This window comes from Macadamia integrifolia, chromosome 1, assembly GCF_013358625.1.
Source record: "Macadamia integrifolia cultivar HAES 741 chromosome 1, SCU_Mint_v3, whole genome shotgun sequence".
In the NCBI taxonomy this organism is placed as follows: Eukaryota; Viridiplantae; Streptophyta; class Magnoliopsida; order Proteales; family Proteaceae; genus Macadamia; species Macadamia integrifolia.
Window position 1 is genome coordinate 29680210 of NC_056557.1, and position 8147 is coordinate 29688356.

The following is an 8147-nucleotide window of genomic DNA, read 5'->3' on the forward strand; positions in this document are numbered from 1 at the left end:
AAAAAAAAAAAAAAAACAAAAGGGGAAAAAGTGGAATAGTGAAGGGCATAAGGGATTATTTTTTATTTTTTGGGTGAGAGTGAGAGTATATATTTCATAAAGAAGGAAAAGAGCAAAGCATATGTGGGAGAGAGAAATATGGATCACCCTATTTATTAAAAGGATAGGTGATATATCATGAAGCATGAATACACACACTTAAATAATAGTATGTTAGTATGATATGTATATATGGAAAACGTGAGGCAATGGGAGATTTCCTTCTCGCCGCCTAGTACTCCCACCGCCAAAGCAATTTGGTTTGGGCCCCTTCAATATCGTGAGGAGGATCCCAACCCCAACAAAAAAATGTTGTCTTTTCATCTTTTTCAAAGGGAAAAGGCTGGGTATGCTGCCGGTATACCCATATCTATGTCTATCTCTCTCCTCCCCCCCTTGGAAAAGCCCCTTATACCCCTCCCATCCAACCCTCCCACTGGTTGTGCCGCAGGCTCTAGGAAAGCCGACGGCATACCTAACCTCATAGATTTTGGGGCCACATGTCGTTATCAATGGAAAATAATTATACTTGTCATGATGTAGGAATCAAATGGAAATTGGATGAAAACAATCAAAGAAAGCAACACAATGATTCACATGGTTTGGCAAGATTGCTTACGTCCACGGTTAGATTTAATTTTTTTTGCTAGAAGTCAGCAAGAGAATATCGTTAAATTTGGGAAAAAGAAAGAAAACTATACAAAACATCCTTTGGATCAATATTCCACCTTCGGCATTGCCATCAGTAGAGATAAAGATCCAAACAAAAGAAATTACAGAAGAAAATTACATAAACTGATATCTCAGTCATTTTTGGAAATCCCAATTTATATCATAATTTATAAAGTCTGTAGGGTGGTTCTAAATTGCAGAGCTTCTATTTGTTGCAACATGCTTTGCCAATTTATTTGCGACTGAATTAATTTCTCTATAATAGTGAGTAATGCGTCACTGAATATTGTTTAAGTATTGTCTGAAGTCTCTCCTTTTTTGTTCAAAGAACCACGGAATAGACTGATTTCAAATGTAGCTTACAATAGCCTGTGAGTCACATTCAATCCATAGTTTATCTATTCCTTTATCCTGAGCCATTTGCAGTCCAACAAAAAGAGCAGCAAATTCAGCAACATAGTTTGTCCAATTCCTTTAAATTGCTCAAAACAACCTAAAGGAAAACCCCCATCATTTCTTATAATTCCTCCTACTCCACAGTGACCAGGATTACCGAGAGAGCATCCATCTATGTTCAATTTAAAGCTTCCTAATTCTGGATATTCCCAGATTATTTCCGAGATTTTTGTTGCAGGGGATCTACTAACCATCACCATTAATTTTTTGGTTAGGAGCAGCTTAGCTACAGATGATACTTGAATTCCAACTTGCGTTGAAAAATCATGCAGGTCTCGAAGGATAGCAACTATCGCATAAGATGTGTGGCTTTTTTTATTGTCAAATACCCTTTTATTTCTTTCAACCCATATGTGATATGGAATCAGAATTGCTAGCAGAAGCCCTAACTTGCTGCATTGAATCATCCTAGCTTTTCTTCTCCACCTTGAAAATAGCTCCTCAATCGATGGGAAGCCACCCCATTGCAAAGAGAAAAAGCTAAGACAAGCTGTTCAGATAGCAGATGCATATTCACAATGTATGAATAAATGGTGGAGAAACTCCTTATTTTTGCAATATAAGCAGCACTTGGAAACCAAAGGGATAGATCTTTTTGCAAGAATATCATCAGTGGGCAATATAATATGAACCAGCCTCCACCTGAAAATTGAACATCGTGGATGGAGCCTCTTCATCCAGACTAAGTGACTCCATCCTATTATTGCCTTCTTCTCTCTCACCTTGTCCTAAGCTGACGAAATAGAGAAATTCCCAGATTCAGTCAATGCCCATACTCTCTTATCTTCCACTGGAATGGAAGGGAGTGGAATAGCTTTAACGCGAGCAAAGATATGAAGTCGGAGACCTTTGCATTCAAGTTTGGGATAGAAGGATGGATCGTCGACAGCTCATCCTGTATACTCTGATTCCCAAGCCAGAGATCATGCCAAAAACTAATAGAATGACCATTGCCAATAATCCATCTCTCAGTATAGTTTACAAAGCACCAAACCTTGCGAAGACCTAGCATAATAGAGATAGAGGCTATATATTTTTTAAGAGATCCATCCATTGCCAATAACCTACCACGGAGAAAAGATGCCAAACAAGATTTGTTCGTTTTAATAAACCAGCTCAGTTTAGCTAGCATGGCATGATTTCTATCATCAAGACAGCAGATACCCAACCCATCCACCCTCTCCCTTGGGTTTATACAGAGAGTCCCATTTCACCATCACCAATTCAATGGAATTAGAATCCCCACTCCAAATGAAATTACGAATCCACCTTTCCATTATCTTTACCGATGAAGTTTTCCAAAGATAAATGGAAAAGTTTTGAAGAGGAATGCTACTCACCATTGATTTCACGAATTCCTCTCTACCCACAAAAGATAAGAGTATGCCCTTCCATCCTGCTAGTCTTGATTTGACTTTGTCCATTAATGGAAAAAGTGCCTCCTTTCTTACTCGACCTTTACATAGCTCCACTCTGAGATATCTTGTTGGGAAACTGCATTCTGGGATCTTTAACACTCCTTTGATCCGTCGTTTCCTATTGTCAAGGATCGAGTTGAGAAATATCTTACTCTTCTCTAGATTGATATATTGACTAGAGGAAGTTTGATATGAATCCAAAAAACATTTGAGACAAATCCGCTTGAATGTAAATGTGAAGATCATCAGCGCAGAGAAGGTGAGAAGGTGTTTTAACATTTCTTGGGCCAGGAATGCATTTCATCTTACCTTTCTCACATAAATCATGAAGGCCCCTGCACAGAGCCTCTTCAACAATAATGAAGAGCATTGGAGATAACGGATCACCTTGACGAAATCCCCTGCCAACTTCAAAAAAACCAATAGGACCACCATTGACTAGAACTGATAACCTTGTTGAGGTTAGAATTTGTTCAATCCAACCAATCCAGGTTTGAGAAAACCCAAATTTCTTCATAACATCAAACAAGAAGCTCCATTCTAGAGTATCAAAAGCTTTTTGAATATGAGTTTCAAACTCATACAACCTCCAAAAAATTTTGCAGACATCATGTTAGTAAGTTCAGATGCAACTCCAATATTAGAAAAAATAACTTTACACTTTTGGAAGGCTTCTTGCTCCTCAGATATAAGACGAGGTAACAGAGGAGATAGCTGGGTAGAAAGAATTTTGGTAATAAACTTGAAGAAAAAATTCCCCGAGCAAATTGGCCAAAATTGTCCAACCTTGTTGGCGTTGGAGTAAGGGTGTCAATATATAACTGAAACCGTTTACCAGAACCAGAATCGATCGGTTATAACCAAACCGAACCACACTGTAGTAAATTGATCCGATTTTGGTTTTATAGGCCATAATTCCAGTTTGGAACCGAGCCAAACCAAAAAAATTGATGGTTAACCGACACCTAGTATTAAATACTTGAAGTGTTTTGAATTTCGATGGGTCTTTACGAAAAAAGGGGAGAGAAAAAAAAAAAGCAAAGTACTAACCAAGAAGGAGCTTCACTTTCACACAATCACACTTCTTGATTTTCTAATTTCTAGGATCATAGTTAATTAGTTATAATATGTGAAGTCTTTTACATAGAAAGTATATTGTCCTTGGAAAAATAAATGTCTATTGTTTTAACTCTTTAGGAAATTTAATATATGTAGGATTCACACTAGTTGTAGGATGCAAACCAATTTTTAAAAGGACCGATTAAAAACCGCTAAAATCAAACCGAATGAAAATGATTATGATTTCACCTTATTCCTATCCGGTACGGTTTTAGTTTCATCTAAACCTCACCGTTTGACACCCCTACGTTGGAGACTTTTGGGATCAAGGTAAGAAAATTGTAGTTTGCCCCTTTTGTAACAATTCCTTAGCATTGCAAACATTCATACCCACTATGTCCCAACATACTCTAAAAAAAGTACCTGGATAGTCATTTGGACCTGGGGCGCTGGAAGGATCAAGATCAAAAGCAACTCTTCTTATTTCATATGATGGGATTGTAAAGAGCATGTCATTATCTTCCGCTAGGGGTGAAAGTTTGGCCCTGACAACCCAAATCTGCCCTAACTCGCCCTGAGCCCGAACAGTGTTTGGGCCAAGTTTTTTGACCTTGAGGGTGGGTTAGGGTTGAAAAAACCCAACCCTGGGTCAGGGTTGGTCGGGCTCAGGTTGAGTTTTAGGCCCAACCCAACACGGCCTGAAATTAATCTTGCAGTTTAGGGTATTTGTTTCTATTAAGAGAAAAAAAAAAAAGAAGAATGTCCACTATTGTAATGACCCGGATCAGCTCCAATCCCTGTCTAAATTCATCTAAATTACAAATGAATTCACTTTAGGGGATGAAGACCAGATTAGGTATTGATCGCAGATCTTGCAGAATCATCATGATAGTAATCTTATGGAAGAATGACAATGAAACTGAGACGTATAGAGAACAGTAATTTCTATGCTAAACCATTCCATGTAATTTGACCTTCATTTGTATAAAAGTTAGTAGACAAACAGAAACAATTAACACTAAGTAAGTGGGTGGTGCGAATGTCAATAACAGAAAACATCAAATGACATAGTTCAGGTATCTAATGAAGACGATAAACCCTAAAAGAAATAAAATTTGTTGAAAACAATACTTGACAGAGAATCTACAATAACCAAGAAGTAAGCGGTACCGGGGGTAGAAAAAGGGGTGAAATGGGAGAAGAGATACAAAAGCAAGAACTGAATCTGGTTCGAAACGTCGAAGAGAAAGGAAGCATGACAGGAGAGAATGTTTGATTGCTAGAGTTTCTGGTGAGAAATGAAGAGAGAAATACTAGATTTGCAAGTTTTTTCAGGAGCGGATAAATTTTTAAGGAGTAAAACCCGACCCAACCCGGTCTTGACAATGTCAATTAGCGTGGGTTAGGCCTGGGTTGAATTTTGAGGACTTAGGGTTGGGTTAGGGTTTTAAGAAAACCGGCCCAACCCGACCTGTTTCACCCTTATCTTCCGCTGTCAAAAACTCAGAAATAACAGAGATAACTGACTCATCTCTAACTGCATCGCCAGGCTTTTGAAAGTTCTCAAAATGTGTAGCGAGGCAGTGACCAATATCTGCAGGATCAAAGAGCACAGAGCCATCCTCTCTATGGATTTCACGAATAACATTCTTGTCTCTTTTGATTTTGGTTGATAAATGGAAAAACTTGGTGCATCAGTCCCCATCTTTCAACCACCTCACTCTGGACTTCTCAGCCCAAAGTTTCTCCTGAAGCATCATAGCTTCACCCAACTCATTAGGAGTAGATCTCTCTTGCTCAAATAAATCTTTAGAAAAACCATTAGTTTCAATAGCAAGTTGCAAAGACTCTAGAGATAATTTGGTTCTCTCAACCTCCGAATCTACCTGGGGGAAAACCTCTTTCGCTCAAGATCGAAGAGGACCCTTCAATCTTTTGAGCTTGCTTACCACCCTGAACATAGGTGTTCCCCTTACTGTTTCCATCCAAGAAGTTCGAACCACTTCCTTGAAATCCTGATGGCATTCGAAATGGGATATTAGATCAAGAGGCACCTCCTTACAATCAAATATAAGAGGAGAATGGTCTGAATATTCGCGGGAGAGAATACGTTGAGAGGTCCCAGGAAACCTCTGCATCCAATCTTCATTACATAAGTGGAAGGGACTAAAAACAGCTCTGCAGTTTCCATAAAGGTTGCAAAATCTTCAGAAGATCCAACATTAAACCTTCTAGGACCCCTCTTTTCGTGAGAGAATAAATATGAATTAAAATCGCCCATGACAACCCAAGGCACACCAGATCCTGCAATCTCACTCAAGTCACACCATAGTTGTCTTCTATCAGCCCGAAAACAACTGGCGTGAATTACCGAGCAAAAATACGAACACCATTAACCTCCATAAATAAAGATATGTGCTGATCCGAGTCCATCACTACCAGGGGACGAGATATGAATTGTTCCTTCAGGAAGCTCTTGTGGTGCGGCGAGTAGCTGCACCCTCTCCGGCGGCGTCAACAAACATATACCGTCAACTCGCTCAATCTCCTGGCGTCTGTTCCCACTCTTTGCTCCACCTTGAGCTGAGATTCCGGAATTTCTTTTCTTGGTTGACTTGCTTGACTTGGTCGCCGAATAACGGGCGAGAAATCTGGACCACCATGTTCCTCCTCAACTGGCCTGGAGAGATCATAGTGGATAACCGTTGTGCGACCGTTGTCCTCGCAAGCCACTGTCATTGGCGAACTTGAGTAGAAAGAGTGCCCTTCAGTTCTTGCTACAGGATCGTCTAAAACGACTTCAATCTGCCCCACTCCCAAACACCAAGAGAAGGATTGGAATATACATGCCCTTGGGCCGGGTTAAAACCCAAACCAATATCTTTTCTCTCATAGCCACATCATCATCTGGATCTATTCATCATTATTTTCAAAAGGGCTAACTAAATCGTCCAGATTTGTTTCCAAAGTTCCAGCTCTTAATATATCTTTAGAAGAGATATTTTCTCCATTAGGAACCGTAATTGGAGGGATTTGGCTCCTATATGGTGCAACACAGTGTCCGGTGTGCATCCAACGCCTAGAATCTCCTTAGGCTGCGTGCGACAAGCTGTCAAATTATGGTTACCTAACGGGACTCTGAGAGCAACGTCAGCACCATCAGAAACAGGAATCTTCTCCACCGCAGCGTGAACGACTCTGGGACGCCACTCTTGCCGCCTTCTTTGAAATTCCGGCCACCTAGCAGATTCAGGCTCAAGCTCAATGGGCCTTTGATTACCCGGACAGGAGTCAGTTCGATGCCCATAGCGACACGAAGAACACCTTACCGGTGGGTCTTCATATTGCACAACTTGCTTGAAAACAAAAAGCTCTTTGGAATTTAGAAGCTCCCTTTCAACGAAAATCTCCTCTGTCCTGGGCAGCGAATCATCAACATCAACACAAATTCTCGCAAAGTGCCCGTAAACAGATTCCCGAGTTCTCCTATCAAGAGCAATTGGCCTCCCAATCACTTTCGCCATAGAGAGTAGGATCTCCTCGTCCCAATACTCCTGCGGCAAGTTTGGGAAGCGAATCCAAGTTAGCTTTAGCCTGTGAGTGATGTCCTCATCATCAACCTTGAACTCAGGCCTCCACCTTTGAAACCGCAGAAGCTGTCCATCAATTCGGGTAGGCCCTCTCTTGCATACCAACATCATATCTCCTTCCGATTGAAAACGGAACACAACAAATCCTATCCCTAAGGACTTCAGAATAACCTCCTCCTTAACAGCCCACGTATCCTTCACCATTGAACGAATAGAATCCATCGTAGTTTGACGGAGGTTTACTCTACCAAGAAGTGCAAATCTGTGCCTTTCCATTTGTCTAACATATGCAGATTGAGGGACCTTAATGCTCGTTATATTACCTACCCGGACTGGATTGGGAAGGTTTTCCACAGATGGAAGAGCAGAACCACCAACTGCTGCAGCGTAAGATGGTCGACCTGCGACGTGAGGGATTTGCCGCATAATCGGTTCTTCATCTTGCTCCACAAAACTGGCAGAGACAACTAGATCTGGCGAATCCTTCTAGGAATTAAGTGTGATTCAGCAAGAAGAAAAGTATCTCCAGCCCAATCATTCAGACCTCCATTATCTTCATATGACCTACGATCTCGATCTCCAAGAACCGCAGGGCCTGTCGGAATCCTAGCTCCGCTCTCACTCATGTTTTTCACTTCTTTTTATTTTTTTGAATACTCCCAAGCAACAAATTTTCTTATGTACTTTATTTTGATTAATAAAATTCTGTAGGCTTTCCACGGTTAGATTTAATCTCCTTCAAAATCAATGGAGAATAAAGTTAAGAGTAGTGCATTTTCAAATTTCTCTCAGCTTATAGAGGATGAACCAACACTAAAATTATAATGAAACCAACATAGGCACATATTACAAAATATCCATGTAGCCCAACATTAGCAATGGAATACGAGATATCGTACTCTCAACATTATCG